At 37.9% G+C, this 20627-nt stretch overlaps 1 non-coding gene across 1 annotated transcript; it reads left to right on the top strand.

Annotated features, from left to right (window-relative positions):
* The first annotated feature begins 9613 nt into the window (after positions 1-9613).
* On the top strand, positions 9614-9686 carry TRNAW-CCA (transfer RNA tryptophan (anticodon CCA)). Its single transcript has one exon. It is a non-coding gene; the product is annotated as a tRNA-Trp (tRNA).
* The last annotated feature ends 10941 nt before the right edge of the window (positions 9687-20627 follow it).

Below are 20627 nucleotides of genomic sequence, written 5' to 3'. Positions count from 1 at the left end.
TCAAGGTTATTTGACTCAGCAATTCCAATTTTATTACTAAAATTTTATACTGAAGAAATAAATTTCATATAATTATTACAATATACTTGTTATAATATTTTAATAGCAAAAAATGGAAATAATTCCAACATTAGGTAAATAAATCAAGGAATAGCCATAAATTTTTGAACTCTATTTAATGACATAGGAAATGTAATAACAAATGTTTAAACAAAAAGTCAAGTTACAAAACAAATTTTACAGAAGGATCTTAATTTTGCTCATGTGTAAGACACATTTGCATAGACAAATAATGAAGGAAATACATGAAAGTGTTTGGAGTGGATATCACTGAGTAATGAGATTAAGGTGGTTTATGTTGTCTTCTCTGTCCTTTCTCCATTATCTAAATGTTAAAATATGAAAAAACATTCTTCTATAATAATAAATTAGAAAACATTATTAAAATAAAAAATATATATTTTTCCAAAAATTCAGGAGTTCAGTTGAGCTTAGTTCCTTAGAAGTTTCACTTTTCTTATTTTTTAACACATGGCTGGTTTCCATATCTTAAAGTAAATATATCTTCTCTTTTTAAAATTTTTATTTTATCTTGGAGCAATAGTTGATTAACAATGTTGTGTTAGTTTCAGGTGTACAGCAAAGTGATTCAGTTATACATATACATGTATCTATTCTTTTTCAAATTCTTTTCCCATTTAGATTATTACAGAATACTGAGAAGAGTTTCCTGCTGCTATACAGTAGGGCTTTGTTATTTATCTATTTTAAATATAGCAGTGTGTGCATGTCAATCCCCAACTCTCAATCTATCCCTCCCCCAACCTGCTCCTCCCCTCTGGTAACCATAAGTTTGCTCTCTGTTAGTCTTTTTTTTGTTTTGTAAATAAGTTCATTTGTATCATTTTTTTAGATTCCACAGATAAGTGATGTCATATGATATTTGTCTTTGTCTGTCTGACTGACTTCACTTAGTATGATAATCTCCAGGTCCATCCATGTTGTTGCAGATGACATTATTTCATTCTTTTTAATGGCTGAGTAATAGTCCACTGTGTAGATATATATACCACATCTTCTTTATCCATTCCTCTGTTGATGGACAATTAGGTTGCCTCCATGTATTGGCTATTGTAAATAGTACTGAAATGAACATTGGGGTGCATGTAGATTTTTGAATAAATAGTTCCTCTGCATATATGCTCAGGAGTGGGATCGCAGGATCATATGTTAGCTCTAATTTTAGTTTTAAAGGAAACTCCATACTGTTCTCCAGAGTGTTTACACCAGTTTACATTCCCACCAACAGTGTAGGAGGGTTGCCTTTTATCCACACCCTCTCACGTATTTATTGTTTGTAGATTTTTTGTTGATGGCCATTCTGACCAATGTGAGATGATACCTCATTGTAGTTTTGATTTGCATTTCTCTAATAACTAGTGATGTTGAGCATCTTTTCATGTGCTTTTTAGCCATCTGTATGTCTTCTTTGAAGAAATGTCAATTTATATCTTTTGCTCATTTTTTGATTGGGTTGGTTGTTTTTAGATATTGAGCTGCATGAGCTGTTTGTATATTTTGGAGATTAATCCCTTGTCAGTTGTTTCATTTACGAATATTTTCTCTCATTCTGAGAGTTGTCTTTTCATTTTGTTTATGGTTTCCTTTGCTGTGCAAAAGTTTCCTCTATGCCCACTTTCTGGAGAGTTTTTTTTTTTTTAATCATAAACAGGTGTTGAATTTTACTAAAAGATTTTTCTGCATCTATCAAGATGTTCATATGGTTTTAATTCTTCAGTTTCTCAATGTGGTGTATCACAGTGATTGATTTGTGGATATTGAAACATCCTTGCAACACTGGGATAAATCCCACTTGATCTTGGGTTATGATCCTTTTAATACATTGTTGGATTTGGATTGCTAGTATTTTGCTGAGGATTTTTGTGTCTTTGTTCATCAGTGATATTGGCAGGTAATTTTCTTTTTTTGTGGTATCTTTGTCTGGTTTTGGTATCAGGGTGATGATGGCATCATAGAATGAGTTTGGGAGTATTCCTTCCTCTGCAACTTTTTGGAAGAGTTTCAGAAAGTTAGGTGTTAACTCTTCTCTAAATGTTTGATAGAATTCACCTGTGAAGCCATCTGGTCCTGAACTTTTGTTTGTTGGGGGTTTTTAAATCACAGTTTCGATTTCAGTACTTGTGATTGGTCTGTTCATATTTTCTATTTCTTCTTGTTTCAGTCTTGGGAGATTGTACCTATCTAAGAATTTGTCCATTTCTTCCAGTTTGTCCACTTTATTGGTATATAGTTGCTTGTAGTAGTTTCTAATGATGCTTTTTTTCTGTGGTGGCTGTTGTACCTTCTCTTTTTTCATTTCCAATTTTATTGATCTGTTCTCTCTCCCGTTTTTTCTTGATAAGTCCGGCTAAAGGTTTATCAATTTTGTTTATCTTTTCAAAGAACCAGCTTTTAGTTTCATTGATCTTTGCTACTGTTTTCTTTGTTTCTATTTCCTTTATTTCTGCTCTGACCTTTATGATTTCTTTCCTTCTACTAACTTTAGGTTTGCCTGTTCTTCTTTCTCTAGTTGATTTAGGTGTAAGGTTAGGTTGTTTATATGAGATTTTTCTTGTTTCCTGAGGTAAGATTGTATTGCTATAAACTACCCTTTTAGAACTGTTTTTGCCATGTCGCATAGGTTTTGGATCATCCAGCTTTCATTTTCATGTGTCTCCAGATATTTTTTTATTTCCTCTTTGATTTCTTCAGTTATCCATTCATTGTTTATTAGCATATTGTTTAGCCTCCATGTATTTGTGTTTTTTATAGTTTTTTTCTTGTAGTTGATTTTTAATCTCATAGCATTGTGGTTGGAAATCATGCTTGATATGATGTCAATTTTTAAAAAATTTACCAAGGCTCACTTTGTGGCCCATCATGTGATCAATCCTGGAGAATGTTCCATGTGCACTTGAGAAGAATGTGTATTCTGCTGCTCTTGGATGGAATGCTCTATAAATATTAAGTCCATCTGGTCTAATGTGTCATTTAAGGCCTGTGTTTCTTTATTGATCTTCTGTCTGGATGATCTGTCCATTGATGAAAGTGGGGTGTTAAAGTCCCACACTATTACTGTGTAACTGTCAATTTTTCCATTTATGGCTGTTAGTATTTGCCTTATATATTGGGGTGCTCCTATGCGGGGTGCATACATATTTACAATTGTTATATCTTCTTCTTGGATTGATCCCTTGACCATTATGTAGTATCTTTCTTTGTCTCTTGTAATAGTCTTTATTTTAAAGTCTATTTGTCTGATATGAGTATTGCTATCCATCTTTCTTTTGACTTCCATTTGCATGGAGTATCTTTTTCCATCCCCTCACTTTCAGTCTGTATGTGTCCCTAGATCTTAAGTGGGTCTCTTGTAGTCTATGTCTTTGGTTGGAGCATTTAATTCATTTACATTTAAGGTAATTATTAATATGTATGTTCATAATGCCATGTTGTTAATTGTTTTGAATTTGTTTTTGTAGGTCTTTATTCTTCCCTTTCTCTTTTGTTCTCTTCTCTTGTGATTTGATGACTAACTTTTGTGTTGTGTTTGGATTCCTTTTTCTTTTTTGTGTGTGTAGCTACTGTAGATTTTTGGGTTGCAGTTACCATGAGGTTTTGATATAGTAGTCTATATATAAAGAAGATTGTTTTAGGTTGCAGGTCTTCTAATTTCAAATGCACTTCTAATATCCTGCATTAGTGCTCTCCTCTTCTCACAATTGCTTGTTTTGATATAATATTTGTGTTCAGTTGATTTTCTACATTTATTTTATTTTTTATTATTTATTTATTATAGAACATTCTTTTTATTTTTTTAACATCTTTATTGGAGTATAATTGCTTTACTACATTTGCTTTATATTTGGCTTTACTGGTGAGCTTTTCCATTCATAATTTTCTTGTTTCTAGTAGCAAACTTTTCTTTTCCACTTAGAGAAGTTCCTTTAGCATTTGTTGTAGAGCTGGTTGGGAGGTGCTGAATTCTCTTAGCTTTCGCTGTCTGTAAAGCTTTTGATTTCTCTGTTGAATCTGAATGACAGTCTTGCTGGGTTGGTTGCAGGTTCTTCCCTTTCATCACTTTATATCATGCCACTCCCTTCTGGCCTGCAGAGTTTCTGCTGAGAAATTGGCTGATAACCTTATGGGAGTTCCCTTGTATGTTATTTGTTGCTTTTCCCTTGTTGCTTTTAATATTTTTTCTTTGTCTTTAATTTTTGTTAATTTGATTGCTATGTGTCTCAGCGTGTTCCTCCTTGGGTTTATTCTGCCTGGGACTCTTTGTGCTTTCTGGACTTGGGTGACTGTTTCCTTCCCCACGTTAGGGAATTTTTCAGCTATTATATTTTCCAGTGTTTTCTCAGGTCCTTTCTCTCTTTCTTCTCCTTCTGGGACCCCTATAATGTGAATGTTGGTGCATTTAATGTTGTACCAGAGGTCTCTTAGACTGCCTTAATTTCTTTTCATTCTTTTTTCTTTATTCTATTCCATGGCAATTATTTCCACCATTCTGCCTTCCAGCTCACTTATCTGTTCTTCTACCTCAGATCTGTTTCTGTTCTGCAGACTGCTGGATTGTAGTTCTTCTTGCTTCTTCTCTCTGCCCTTTGGTGGATGAGGCTAAGAGACTTGTGCAGGCTTCCTGGTGGGAGTGTCTGGCTCCTGCTCACTGGTGTGTGGAGCCGGGTCTTGTCCCTCTGGTGGGCAGGGCTGTGCTCAGGAAGACTTTAAGCAGCCTGTATGCTGATGGGTGAGGCAGTGTTCCTGCCCTGTTGGTGGTTTGGCCGGAGGCATGCCAGCACTGGAGCCTACAGGCTGTTGGGTGGCACTAGGTCTTGGGAAGGAAATGGCTGCCTCCAGGAGGGCTGATGTCAATGAATACTCACCAGAGCTGCCGCTACCAGTGTCTTTGTCCCCACAGTGAGCCACAGCCACTCCTTGCCTCTGCAGAAGGCCCTCCAATACTAGCAAGTAGGTCTGGCCCAGTCTCTTATGAAATCATTGCTTTTCCCCCTGGGTCCTTGTGCACATAGGACCTTGTGAGAGCCCTCCAAGTTTCTGTTTCCCTCAGTCCTATGGTACTTCTGTGATCAAACCCCACTGGCCTTCAAAACCAGATTCTCTGGGGGCTCCTCCTCCCATGGCCAGAGCCCCAGGTTGAGAAGCCTGACATGGGGCTCAGGATTTGCACTCCTGTGGGATAACTTCTGTGGTATAATTATTTTCCAGATTTTGGGTTGCCCACCTGGCAGGAATGGGATTTGATTTTATCATGATTGCATCCCTCCTACCATCTCGTTGTGGCTTCTCTTTTGTAATTGAGTGTTAGGGTATCTTTTTTGGAAGGTCCCAGCATTTTTTTTTTCTGTCAATAGTTGTTCAGAAGTTAGGTTGTTTTTAATTCTTTTTTTTTTTTTTGACTGTGTTGGGTCTTCGTTACTGCACATGGGCTTTCTTTAGTTTCAGAGAGCACGGGCTACTCTTCGTTTCAGTGTGCGGGCTTATTGTGGTGGCTTCTCTTGTTGCAGAGCATGGGCTCTAGGTGCACAGGCTTCAGTAGTTGTGGCATGCAGGCTCAGTAGTTGTGGCATGCAGGCACTAGAGCACAGACTCAGTAATTGTGACGCATGGGTTTAGTTGCTCCGTGGCATGTGGGATCTTCCCAGAACAGGGATGGAACCCATGTGCCCTGCATTAGCAGGCAGATTCTTAACCACTGCGCAAGCTGAGAAATCTCAGCAGTTAGTTTTGATTTTGGTGTTTTTGTAAGAAGGGGTGAACTCGTTTCTGTCTAGTCCATCGTCTTGCCAGCCAGTATATATTTTCTTAAATTAACTCTATCTATCTAGCTATTTCACTATCTATCGTCTATCTGACCACTTGTCTGTCTCTCTATCTTCCATTTATATGTGTCTGCCTATCTGTTCTTCTGTCATCTGTATTTACTCTCCTCAGCTGAGTTTTCTAAAGAAGTTTGTTGTATGTTTTCTCTTGCTTAGTTAATAACTCTTATGGTAATAAGTGGCTGCTGCTAGGCTTGTTGAGTAGACTTGGTATGTTCTTCATAGAGACATAACTTTTCCAATTACAAGAGTATCGTTACACTAATTCCTTACCTCTCCAAGAATAAACTTGTTTAGAGTATGTTTTGTTTAAAAGTAGGCCCATTCTTAAATGTTTTTGAGTAATGATGCATTAAAAGGCACATTTATCTTACAGATTACACAGCAAATTTGTAAAAGACGAGCATGCAACTACCTGCTCTATGAAGTTCTTTTCTGTATATGTAGTTCATATTTGTTCAAATTAAACATGGAAGTTAAATTCAGTCAAATAAATCCTTCTAGTTATCCAGATTGATGTAAGTAAAAACCATTTGGATAAGAAGATACCTGTTGGTCAAAAGAGCAATCATATCTTTTTGAAAGAGATAAGGTTAGTAATCAAATTATTGGTATCAACAACAATAATTTTACTGCAGTCTGTGCTTACAATTCATTTTTCTTCCCTAAATATTCCTTCATTCCACTACTGGCTATATAATACATATGGGTCCATTCTCTTCATTGTTCTTTTCCGTATTAGTAATAGGAATTTTAGCTGAGAATGAGTACATTATTTTCTAAGGTATGATTGCTTAAGAATTAGATGTTCCCTTAACTGTGTTTCCATGATGTTTTTTTCATGTATCCATCAGTGCAGAAATATTTAATTTTTAAAGTATATGTCACACTAGACTGTAAACTTCTCATAATTAGAACTCATGCTTTATCTATTTTCATGTACCCACACTAATGATAGTGCTTGGTACTAAGTAAGCAATCAATAAGTGATTTTTATAAATGTAGAAAAGGGTAGATGATAACAATAGCTTCTAGGAGAAAACAAACAAACTACATGGTTGAATTTGAAACTCTCTCTAATATTATTTTTAATGAAAGAATTTCTAATATTTCTAATATTTTAAAATTTTATATTGTTGTACTGATCCTGCAAATATAATATTGATTTATGTTTCTGATCCTCTGGTTCATTTGAAATAGGAGAAAACAAAACGGAGGAAATATTATTTAGAGTTTATATGTTTTCTTTTAATCAATGTTTCCTAAATGGAAATTTATATTATTATCTTCAAGAGAGACTTTAAAACTTTAAGAAACCAAAAGCAAATCATATGTAAGTACAGATATTTCTTGTATCAGCCCAACCAAAAGTTACCTATTTATCTCTAATTATAACTCTGAATTGAAGTTAATGTTGTTTCTATCAAGGGGTTATTTCTTGTGCAATATTCTGACTTTTGTTTTTATATATTTTAGGTTCTGCTAGATTTTTTTAACTTATGTTAACCAACTCATAGTAATTAGGGAAAAAAATGAAGAAGTAAAGAAGAAAGATTTTTGTCTGAAAAAATTTCTACACTGAGTGGTCCATGACTAGACACCATTTCAGAGTCAGGAAGAGATCATGCAGAAGGCTTTGCATTGTGTTGAAATTCTCCTGTGAGATGTAGAATAATGGATGTCTGCCCATATAATAAACCCCGGAACATATGACTATGTTACCTTACATGGCAATTGGGACTTTACAGATATGATCAAATTAAGAATACTGAGATGGAAAGGTTATCCTTTATTAGCCAAGTGAATAATCACAAGGGTCCTTGTAAGTGAAAGAAGGCAGGAGAGTCAGGGGCAGATTTGAAGATGATGGCTTTGAAGATGGAAGAAAGGAACACAAGCGAGGAATACTGGTGGTCTCTTAAAGCTGAAAAAGGTAAGAAACTGGATTCTCCCCTGGAGGCTTCACAAAGAAATGCAGTATTGCTGACAGCTTTATTTTAGCCTAGTGAAAGCCATTTTATACTTCATGCAGGCAGCTTTTGTGATGAGTTTAGCTAGCTTGACCTGTTAGTGTTGACTAGAGTGAACAGGACGATCAGTGAGAATATGTGACAAGTGAGGTCAATGACAAACTGACCAGCCAGACAAGGCAGGATCCCTCTGAAAGACTGAGTGACCTGAAGCATAACCTTAAGAGTTAGATAACCAAAAGGGAGAATAGTCTTGAGAGTGAATGAAGCATGAGAGGGACAAAGCAAGAAATGGCACATTGTTCTCTCATGCATCCTATATTCTGGGTGTAACCAAATTGAGAAAGAATGAGGATAGGAGTTCTACCAGCAAAAGAAGACAGTTTGATATTTCATGGGCTCTAAATTACAGAGAATATAAAGAAAGATCATATACAGAGACAGCTTATAGTGGAAAATTAGACAACCATTAAACATATTTTCAACACAGACAAAATCAAAAGACAAACAATAAGCTAGGAAAAATATATACTGTATTTACTACGTGTCTAACTTTTAAAAGCTGTCCAGGACTCAAGGATGGGTATGTTATTCAGGCTGTTGCAATAGGAAGAATAACCAAAGGAAGTGTTTCCTGGAAAATGGGAAACAAGGGGGGTTTTATATGGCAAAGAAACAAAAGTAGCAGAGCTCCAGTTGCAATTCTGGTGACCATTCAGGCAAGTGTGGTAGTCTTTCAGAAAATACGTGCGTGTGTGCATGCATGCACGTGTGTGCATGTGTGTGCATGCATGAGAGCATTTGGCCATTTTCAGTCCATTGTGTCCTGTTCTTGGAATTGTCAACTCAAAGAAAGAATTTAGAGGAATGGATTAGTCTCTCAGTATGAGGGAGCATGGATGTCAGTATACATTCAGAGAAGAAAATTTTACAGTTCTTCACACAGACAAAAGATAAATATATTTACTATATGAAGATAAATTCTTTATAACTCTTTAATATATATGTCTTTATTAATTAGGAAAAACACCTCCTGCTGTAATAAATAAACTCTGAAATTTCAGTGGCTTAACACAATGAAGTATAGTTCTTGCTCATAAAACACTGCAAAACTGGTGTTCTTTCTGGGCAATTCTTCTATATGCAATGATGTAGTATCTCAAGATCCTTCCTTCCTTGTGCCATTTTCAACATGTAACTCCCCCAGTCTCCTTGGGAGTCATCTCCTACATTCTATCTTAGAGGGGAAAAGAGCATGGAGGATGATGTAAGGGAGGTTTTTATGGCCTGGTCTAAAAGTAGTCTATAACACTTCTACCAACCTTCCATTGGCCAAAATTTGGACATATGAAGACCCTAAATGCAAAGATGGCTGGGAAGTATAGTTTAGCTGAATTCCCAGGAGGAAAAGGGAATAGGTTTTATCAATCAATAAATAAAATGTATATTAAATTTATAAATAAAACTATAAATGATAACAAAAAGATGAACTCCCCAGTGGAAAAATGTCCAATACCAATGATCAAAAATAATATTCAGAATCATCAAGAATAAAGTAAATTACAAAAATAACATATTTCCTATTAAACTATCCACAGTAAAAATAATGTTATTTTCGTTGGCTGCTGAAAAATGTACAGTGTGAGACACCACAAGTGAGGGTAAAAAATTGTTCTCAGGTTCTAAAGAGCAACTGACAATATATATCCAAAGATTTTAAAATGTGCATAGTCTTTGAGGACTTCCCTGGTGGTCCAGTGGCTAAGACTCCATGCTTCCAATGCAGGGGGCCCAGGTTCAATCCCTGGTCAGGGAACTAGATCCCACATGCTGCAACTAAGAGTTTGCATGTCACAACTAAAGATTCCACATGCCCCAATGCAGATCTTGCATGCGGCAATGAAGATCCTGTGTGCCGCAACGAAGACTTGGCACAGCCAAATAAACAAATATTTAAAAAATAAAATAAAATGTGCATATCCTTTGATCCAGCCTACCACTTCAAAACCTTTTTCAGGAATAAATAATCAGAAAAGTGTTCTAAGATAGATTGATGTCATCCTTAACTTCTGTTTTTCATAAACTATGTGAAATCCATAAGGAAATCATGTTAGATTTGCTTTCATAAGATATCCAGAATCTGATCCCTTTTTTTCCACCTCCACTGCTTCTGTCTTTCTTACCTAGAGTCCAATTTTAACATAGTAGCCCTTGTGATCCTTATAAAGTCTATGTTGGGACTTCCCTGGTGGTGCAGTGTTTAAAACTCTGCGCTCCCAATACAGAGGGCCTGGGTTTGATCCCTGGTTGGGGAACTAGATCCCACATGCATGCCGCAACTAAGAGTTCGCATACCACAGCTGAGGAGCCCACATGCCACAACTAAGGAGCCGTCGAGCCACAACTAAGGAGCCTGCCTACCGCAACTAAGACCTGGCACAATCAAATAAAAATAAATAAATAAATAAATATTAAAAAAAATAAAGTCTATGTCATATTGTTAGCACAAGTTCGTGTGCCCAGTGCGCAGTGAGGCCAAACAAACCAAAATGTTGGAGTTTGGAGCAGAGAAAGGTTTATTGCAGGGCCCTGTAAGGAGACAGGTGACTCCTGCCCTGAAAAAGCCTGAGCTCCCCCAAAATTTTGGAAAAGCATTTTTAAAAGCCAGGTGAGGGAGGTGGTTGCAGGGTATGTGATCAGCTTGTGCACAGTCTCTGACTGGCTGATGGTGAGGGAACAGGGTGGTGTCACAGGGGTTAACATTATCAATCTTTTGGCTCCAAGAGGCCTGGAGCTATGTGCTCACAGTCATCAAGTAGTTAATATCTTCCATTTGGTGGGGGGTTTTCACATCTATAAAACAACTCAGGAAATGAGCATCAAATACTGTTATCTAGGTACTTCAGAGAGGAGCTAAAGCAGAGGATATGGGGGAAGGTCTGTCTTGGGAAGGGCTTATAGGGTCCTGCTCCTTTACAATATCATCACTCCTCTGCTCAAAAGCCAACAAGAGTTCCAAAGTTTTCTCAACTCAGAAGATATACCAAACTGGCCTCATATGATCTGCCCCATCTGGGGTACATGCCAAACTTCTCTGATCTCATCTTTTACTCCCCCACCCCCTACCCCAACCCCCCAGCTCAGTTTGCTCAGGCTTCCTTGCTGTTCCTGCATATACCAAGCATGCTCCCTTCTCAGGGCCTTGCTGTTCATACCTGTTTAAATGTCAATGAAGCCTATCCTAGCTCCTCCATGTAAAAAAGCAATGTGCTTCCTCCACCCATCTTTGCCATTTTCCCTTACCCTGCTTTATTTCTTTTACAACATTTATCACCATCTGATATATTATATATCCTTGTTAAACTGTTACCTATATTTTTCATTATAATGAGGTCAGGGATATTGTAACTCCTTAAACAGTGCCTGGCACATAGAAGGTACCTAATAAACATTTGCTGAATGAATGAATAGAAAAATACTGCAACAAGTCTGAAAAATTAAAAAATAGAGGACTGGTTAAATAAACTGGGATGTTGCACTTAAGTATCAGGCAGATAGACCATTCAAAGGGCTAGAAGTAGAAATGAAAAAAGCCTAGAAGTGTGGAAATGAAAACTAGAATGTGGTTCTGTATCTCACAGGAAGAAATGCTGGGAATACCAACTTCTAAAGAGGTAATAGGTATTTTTCTTACCCAAATGTTTTCTGAAACCATCGGAAAAGTAGGTTTCTTATCATAAAATGTGTTTTTACATTAATCAACTGCTTCTATGGTCTCAAATAGGTTTATCCGTGAAATGTGTGTATGTGTACCTCCAAGGGCTAAAAGGATTTTTAAAAAGCAATCTTATTCTATGTAGATTTTATTAGCTCAAGCTGCCATAACAAAATGCCACAGATGGTTTAAACAGCAGAAGTTTATTTCCTCACAATTCTGAAGGCTGGAAGTCTAAGATCAAGGGCTCAGTTTCTGGTGAGGACTTTTTCCTGGCTTGCAGATGGCTGTCTTCTCATTGTATCCTCACATGGTCTTTCCTCAGTGCAAATTCATGGAGAGAAAGAGAGAGACAGAGAGAGAAAGAGAAAGAAAGAAAGAGGGAGCAAGCTAGCTCTCTGGTGGCTCTTCTTATAAGGACATGAATGTCATTGGATTAGGGTCCCACCATTAGGACTTCATTTAACCTCAATTACCTCTTTTTTTAAAAAAGTAGTTATTTATTTGGCTGCACCAGGTCTTAGCTGTGGTACACGGGATCTTCCTTGCTGTGTGAGGGATCTTCGTTGCAGCAACTTTTAGTTGCAGCATGTGGAATCTTTTAGTTGCGACATGCAGAATCTTTAGTTGTGGCATGTGGGATCTAGTTCCCTGACCAGGGATTGAACCTGGGCCCCCTGCACTGGGTATGCAGAGTCTTAGCCACTGGACTAACAAAGAAGTCCTAACCCCAATTACCTCTTAAATGCCCTGTCATCTTTGTAGCCTCAGCATTTAGTACCAAACTCTTATATTTATTTATCAAAAATATTTGAATCAAGGAAAAGCTTGAATTTGAGGCAACAATCATATATATTTCTACATTTATCCATATCTATCTATTGATCTAATCATCTATCTCTACAAGTTATTAAACAAACAGAACTTACCAAGGTATAGATAAGAAACAATTATAGTTTCCTACAAATACTGCCCCTAATAGGGCCATTTTAAATTCTCACTTGTCTCCTGTAACATATCTTATCACATCATCATATCTTGGGTAGGTTCTATAACTTCCTTGTCAATTTCAGTCATTAAAAATCCATCCAGTCTAAAACTCCAATTTCATATCCAAATCAAAGATTTCCTCTTTTCTGTCATCTGCTAGTATTGTGGCTTGAAGGACCTGAAATGGGGAGGGGGTATGGTCTTCCTTTTGCCTCTTTCCCATTTTCCACCTTGGGGGAAAGAATGTAGTTTACCTCTGGGCTTCAGGTCCTTCCACCCTTTTCTAGTTTCTACCTCCTCCAAGAAGTGGACACAGGGAGGAGTTGGAGGGAGTCAATGGGCTGTTGTAGTCTTCCTTGTGTTCTTTGATAGTAACTCTTGGGCCAACACTGACTGGCCATTGACAATACTCTCTCCACAGCAGGCACTCAAATACTGGATTTCTAGAGGAGGCACAAATGTGAGTTCTTTAGGGCCTTCCCAATCTATGGTGTCCTGCTTAACTTCTTCCAGTCCTCCTCAGCTCTTGTACTCAGTGGAATACCCCATGGGCTCTGGCTGCTGGAGTTTTTTCACCCAGCAGTTAGCCTCTTTTGTTGCTGCCATCATGATGGCACAAGCCCAGCTAATTTTTGTGGTGCTACATTGGCCTACAAGAAACTCACATTCTCATCAAAGCAGGAGTGATAGCTGAGCTACACCACAGGCCTTTCTGTTTGCCCTGCCATAATTCACCAATTCTTTTTTTCCTGTTCACACAGACTTTGGGAAGAGCAGGTAATCTGTGTCCTAATTTGAAAATGAGGTGTTAGTTTTCTTTTTATGCAGATACATCCAAACTTTGCAAATTATTATTAGAGCACTTCTCACTTGACTTTTCAGAAAAGGGCAGGGAGAAGCCACAGAAGAACTCCCTAAGCCAACAATTCATGACTTCAATAATTTCCATTTTCCTCCTTCTCATTCTCCTGTTTATACGGATTGGGGTATTGGGTTATTGAAGGGCCAGTTCTGCTGATTTAGTATGTGGAGATACTTACTGCTTTTTTTTGGCCTCAGTTTTGGACCCTAACTATCAGTTTTGGATCAACAAGAAAAGTTCCACACAACTTCAAGTCAAATTTTGTCTATGGAACTTTGCATTTCACTCTGTTCTGTTGTGGTGTGCTTATAGAGCTTGGACCTTATTTTACTCTTATTAGCATCCTGTGAGATGTAGGATAGCTATCTCCCATTTTGCTGATGAAACTGAGACAATAAGAGACAATCTAGGACTAATTAATTGAAAAAAACAACTCTTCTATGACTATAGTCAAGATTTCAACCCTCCTCTATTGTTTTTGCAAAATGTTGCACTCTTTCAACTTCAGAACATGGCCTTATTTTCTCAGAGTTATAATTCTGTTTGCTGGAGAAGTAAACAAAATCCCTCAGAGCTGAAGGTAAACATATTTACCCTAGTCTTAGCAGAGTGTGTACCCATCCTTCAAGTTTTCCTCACTTAAGAACCAGTTTCCTGCTTTTTCAGGGTATGCATATAATGAAGGGGCATTCATATTTCATCCTTCGTGTGAAATCTAAATCTCTATTTCCTCAAAGTCCTTTTTACTGGGCATTTCCAAAAACCTTAGGAACATTCATGCATATTTTTTTATTCTTTTGGCCACGCCACGTGGCATGTGGGATATTAGTTCCCTGACCAGGGATTGAACCTGTGTCCCCTGCATTGGCAGTGCTGAGTCTTAATCACTGGACTGCCAGAGAAGTCCCCATTCATGCATAAATACAACTCCCTCAGGCCTGCTGAGATACCCTAGACTTCTTGAATTAAGCATACAGACTACACACCTGAGATGTACTATATAATAACTGTAAGGTGAATGTAGATGAATTAATGAGTTAAAAATACAAACATGCTCTGGCCCATTGTGCTTCTAGCCTAGTTCAGTGATGCCTGTCCCCTGGTTTTCCTTCCAATAGAGCTAAAAGAGGAGAGTGATAAAAAAGCTTATGTTTATGGCAAGTCTATATGCCAGTCACTGATAGTTACATTCCATATATTTTCTCATTAAATTATAATAAATACTCCATAAGGTAGGTATTATTACTCTGTTTTACAGACTAGTTAGACAACTGAGGTTTTGAAAGGTTAAACTAACTTAAATAAGATCATTACTCAGAGGTAGTGAATTCAAGTATAATTTTATTTGATTTCCAAGCCTGGGCTCTCCTGGCACAGAGTAGAGAAACAGAGGTCAGGGTGAGAGACTAGAGGTGGTACCCTGGCATGTGCTAAGGAAAGCAGTTATAACCCTTACGAGTACATATTTAATATGAACATACTTTACATAGAGGTTCATAAAATATTCATAGATATTCATAAAATCTATGATAGATATTCATTAAATATCATAGATATCTTGCATAGATATTCATAAAATAGCCTTCTCAGATGGACTTTAGAATTTCAAATTAAACTTCCCCAAAGCATCATGTCCCTTGAAGAACTCTCCTTTGTTTTTATGCCTTTTTTACACAAAATATCGTTTGTGGTTGTGATTGATCAATTTAAAATGACCTCCAATGAATCACGTCTCCCTGCATCCATGCTCCTCTGCATGTGAAACTGCCACATCTTCCATCAAGAGACTGAATTTATCCCTCTGCCTGTTTGAATGTGACCTGGCCTTGTGATTTGCTCTGACAAATAGAATGTGGTAGAAGTAAACTTGTACACGTTCCAAAACCTTGGGCGTATTGTTACTGAGTCCAAGCTCATTCTGCTCACTGCATGACAGGGCAATAAATCAGGAGATGAGGTGTTGAGGCAAGGAATAATGACTTTATTCGGAAAGCCAGCATACCGAGAAGATGGCAGACTAGTGTCTCAAAAGAACCATTTTATTGCAGTCTGGATACCAGTTTCTTTTATAGAACAGAGACAGGGAGGAGGTAAGGGAATAAAGTAAAAAGGCCATAAGTCTTGCAAATATCTCCTGGAATGGCCAGCCTCAGGAAGGGGATGTGTTAATTTCTTCTTTCTCCTAGCCATTCACAGGTGGACAGGGTCAGGATGTTTCCCTGAACAAAGGCACTTTGGTTTAACATTCAGGCAGAGGGGCAGGGTTCCCGGAGGCAGGCCGTTATGTATAGACAGTATCCTCTTAGTGAACAAAAGCAACTGGAAGAAGAGGTTAAGGAAAAAGAAACAGATCCAATATGTAGTCAGATTTTGTTCTTCCCTGTAACATTATAAGGCCTTGGAAGCATCTGCCTTTGCACTCTAAGTGTACTATTCTGAGACTGACATGTAAAGAGGAAGCCCAGGGTAAAAGTACATTTGGAGACAGGGGTTCAGCCAATGCAGCTTTCTCAGCTGAGCTCAGGCCCCAGCTGATCCACCAGATGGACGCATCTTTCTGAAAAATAATACATTGTTGTTTTAATCCACTAAGTTGTAAGATGATGGATTCTTAAAAAGCAATAACAAAGCAGAAAGTGGTACTGGAAGTACAAAGCAATAGGTAAATCCAACAGAAGTTGGTACTGAAAGTACAAAGCAATAGATAAATATAATAGAAATTAGTATTGCTCTAAAATAAACCCAAGTATATGGCACTGTCTTCAGGACTAGGCAGCCTGAGAATGCTGAAAGGAGTAGAGGGGAAACTGTTAGTAGAAGCTAAAAAGCAGAGAGGAAATTGCTACGGGAGACCAGAGAACAGAAGTCTACCAATTAATTATTGCTTATGGTAACTTGGAAGGTAGAAAATGCACCTAATGAACTTACTGATCTCACTAATTTCCATGTAGGGTATAGAAAATAACAATTAGCTTCTTTTAGCTTTGTCTGATGAGAGGTGGTATTTTATATTGCTGCCATAAAAAATTATCACAAACTTAGCAGTTTAAACAACATAAGTTTATTATTTTATAGTTCTGTCAAAATTTAGAGATAGTAAAAATTAAGACTAGGTCAGTAAAATAGTATTAAGTAAGAGTTTATGGTGTACAGAAGGATACTTTGCAAACTGGGAGTCTTCAAGTCCAACACTGAGATGAAACTCAGAGGCATGATGTCACAGGATGGCTTTGTAAAGTAGAAGTAAGAAAGGTGTTTAACCTTTACAATGATCGGGTATTACAATGGGGGTTTCCAGATGGTAGGGGATTCATTAACAGTGATTAACTTATACCATTTCAGGAAGATGATTATCAGAGGCACTTAGAAGAAAAAAACTATGTTGATTTTTACTTATGTTCATGAAATAAGCTAGATTTATTTTCTTTATGTAACTTAAATGATTTTGTCTGCTTGTAGGATTTTCAAGCCTAGTCTCTATTTTATTTTTATTTTTTATTTTTATTTTTATTTTTGCAGTACTAGGGCCTCTCACTGTTGCGGCCTCTCCCGTTGCGGAGCACAGGCTCCAGACACGCAGGCTCAGTGGACATGGCTCACGGGCCTAGCCGCTCCATGGCATGTGGGATCTTCCCGGACCGGGGCACGAACACGTGTCCCCTGCATCGGCAGGCAGACTCTCAACCACTGCGCCACCAGGGAAGCCCTCTATTTTATTTTATTTTAACATTTCCATAGGTCAGAAGTCCAATAATTCTCACTGGACCAGAATCAAGAGATCAGCAAGGCTGTGTTCTGCCTATAAGCTCTAGGGGAAGATCTATTTGTTGACTTGAAAATAAAACACACAACATAAAGGGTTGTGAGTTTAAGTTTTATTCACGGTCTTACTGAGGAGTATAGCCTGGGAGACAGCTCTGAGGAAGTGCTCCAAAGAGACAGGGGAGGAGACAGAATATATGATTTTTTTGGCCAGAAAATACATGTTAGTCACGCATATATCTTGGTAAAAGATGGCTGCTAATCACAAAGAACACAGCCTCGAGTTAATGATTTTAATGCTTTTCTATGTATAGAAGATGCAAGAATTTGGGGTCATTGAAATTCTTCCTGAGACATGAATCTATCTAGGGGCCTGTTTATTGAAAGCACAGAGTGCCTCATCCTGTTTTTCATCTTGAATTCCTCTCAGGGGAGACTGCAGTGGGTTTCAACTTAACCCTTATATAGCTGGGTGATGAGCGATGCTCTATGTTCTTCTTTGCTCACAATTTCTTTGCTCATTAAAGTTGTTTATAGAATCCAGTTCTTTGTGTTTGTGGGGATGAAATCCTCATTTCCTTGCTGCTGTCAGCTGAGAGTCACCCCTAGCTCTAAAGGCCACCCACACTCTTTGGTTCCCTTCCTCCACCTTCAAAGTCAACAATGGTAGGTTGTGTCCTCCTCACACTTCTAATCTCTCCTCCTTCTTCTTCTGTGAATATCACTAGCTACAGCCAAGAAGGTTCTCAGCTTTTAAAGACTCATTGGCCCACCTGGATTACCCAGGATAACCTCCCCATCATAAGATCTGCAACCCTTAATCACATCTGCTAAATCCCTTTTGTTATGTAAGGTTTCCTAGGTTCTAGGGACTAGGTGTAGACATCTTTTGGGGGTCATTATTTTCCCTACCACAGAGATGAACTAAAAAAGAACTTTCAGTTTACAACAGAATTTAGAGGAAATATAGAGGACTCAGAACAGTCCAGCAAAAGATTTTTAACATAAGAAATGGCTTCAGGATAAAATTTTAATCCAAGGGGATGGCTATAAAACTCCTTGTTAAGACCTTTGAAAGATTCAATCAGTGATTTGAAGACTTCCTTAGGTAAGACAAAGGGGTTTCTACAAATCTGAAGGGTCTCAAATGTGGCCCAATGTAGAGAGATGCCTATCTCAAAAAGAATTATGTCTGTGGCTTTGGGGGCAGGAAGTAAACCCCAGTCAGATTTATAAGAAGCCTGCAAAGTTTTTAAGGGAATTGTATTAACTTGGATTAAAAGGAACAGAGACAGTTCAAAATTTTAAAAAGGCCTCTGGGCCTCCAACTTTGTTTGGGCCGGAGGCAGACTGGGAAAGCTACTCAACTACAAACAGGAGTCGTACTTTATGGAAAAGAAAGGACTCAGTGGCAGGGCAGAGAGCCAAGGACAGCAATAGATGAGGAAACCCAGTAACACTAAGAGCAGAACTATGCCCTAATAAAGAAGCGTTCCCTGGCTCTAGTGTCAAGGGAGCTAGTGACATATGCTCAACTGGATTTCAGAATTCTGTGGTTCAGTGTACACAATGTTACACTATGTTCTTTCCATTCTAAATGCACATCAGCTCCCTCCCCTCACTTTATGAAATTGGAGTGTTTACTGCTGTTATGCTGCTCGTGTTTCACTGTTAAATGTTGGAGGATGGGGCAGGGGGAGATGAGGAAGGCACATAATTTGTCTTTTTAGTTCACAGTTCTCTGAATCAACAGGTGCTGTACCCAAGGAGCTGAACCTGTGGAATCATACCCAAGGAACTTTGTCTGCACCTGTACTTGATTTAGGTGACAAGATATACAAACATGACTTTGGTGATTAAATGAGACCTTGGGGTCTTAGGAATGGGCAAATGTAGTTTGCCCATGAGAGGGACATGAACCATTGTGGCCAGAGGATAGACTATGGTAGCTTGCTATGTAATGGCCTGCAATGAATCATGCCTTCCTGTGTTCCACAGCCCTTTGCACTGTGACATTGTCACTCCATACATGAAGATATGGAATCTATTCCTCCACTGGCCTTGTGACTACCTTTGACCATGAAAAGAGGTCTCTGGGCCTCCAGCTTTCTTTGGGCAGGAGGCAGGCTGAAGGAGGTGGAAGAATGTGGTGAAAGTAACATTATTTGAGGTCCAGAGCCTAGATCTTAAGAGGCGCCAGAGCTTCCACAATCGCCCTCTTAGAACACTGCTCTGAGACTACTAAGCATGTGAAGAAGCCTTGTTTGAATGACTATATGGAGAGAGACTCGTGGCCATCCAAGCTGTCTCATCAGCTGAGCCCAGCCCCCAGCCAACCTGCTAGCTGAATGCAGCTGCCTAAGTAAGGCTAGGTAAGAGCAACAGAATGTCTACTCAGTCAACCAACAGAATCATGAAAAATAACAAATCACATTATTTTAAGCCACTGGGTTTTGATATAATTTGTTACTTAGTAGTAGATAACTGGAACTGTAGTTTAAGCAGCTTAAGTAAGTAGTAAGATATATCTCTTACTAGCTCATACATTATCTGTTTAATCATACAATTATTCCAAAAGTGAAAATGAATAGTGATGGCAAAGTATCATAATCATAAAAGGCCTTAGATTGATCAGTATTATTTAACATTTACTGAGTAACCATAAACTATAGAATTATCTTTAAACTAGAATGAAGTGATACTCATCTAATAAGTTTTTTACTTTTTGTGAAATTTGGCATTGTTGCAAATATAATCTCAATATACCCATTAACTGTATCACCCTCAATTGAATTCTGAAATTAATAGAGAAGTCATATAAAGAAGTAAAGAATGAAAAAAAAAAAACCTTTATACTGATCATTATTACCTGGGCAATAAAGAAAGTCTAGCTGTAAAGATAAAATGGAACAATAAAATAGTCAGGTGGCAAAACTCTCATCTTCACCAAAAAGTCAAGAAATGCTCTTAACTTTCTTCCCGTTAACAATTGTTTTAGTAAGATTCTGGGACTGTGTAGGATTTGTTCATATACTCATTTGTTATTTATTTGGCAAACATTTATCAAGTGCTTATTAATGTGTCATGCATTGTGTTAGATACTGGAGATATAATAGTGGATGAGATAGATTTGGTTTCTGACCTCACAAAGTCAGTTGGGGATAAAAGGTGGGTGGGTAATGGAAATGTAAATACACTGCTACAATAAAGTGTGATAGGTGACAGGATAGGACAATAAAATCGCCCTTTGTCCTTCCGTATCCCTGGGGGATTGGTTCCAGACCACCATCTCCCCGCCACCCCCAAAGGATACCAAAATCTTTGGATACCCTTCCATAAAATAGCGTAGTATTACACAGTACAGCATATGACCTATGCATATCTTCCTGTATACTTTAAATCATCTCTAGATTACTTATAATACTTAA

This window comes from Orcinus orca, chromosome 17 (genome assembly GCF_937001465.1).
Source record: "Orcinus orca chromosome 17, mOrcOrc1.1, whole genome shotgun sequence".
NCBI lineage: Eukaryota > Metazoa > Chordata > Mammalia > Artiodactyla > Delphinidae > Orcinus > Orcinus orca.
The sequence above is the reverse complement of the archived record's forward strand: the minus strand, read 5'-3'. Positions and strand labels throughout refer to the sequence as shown.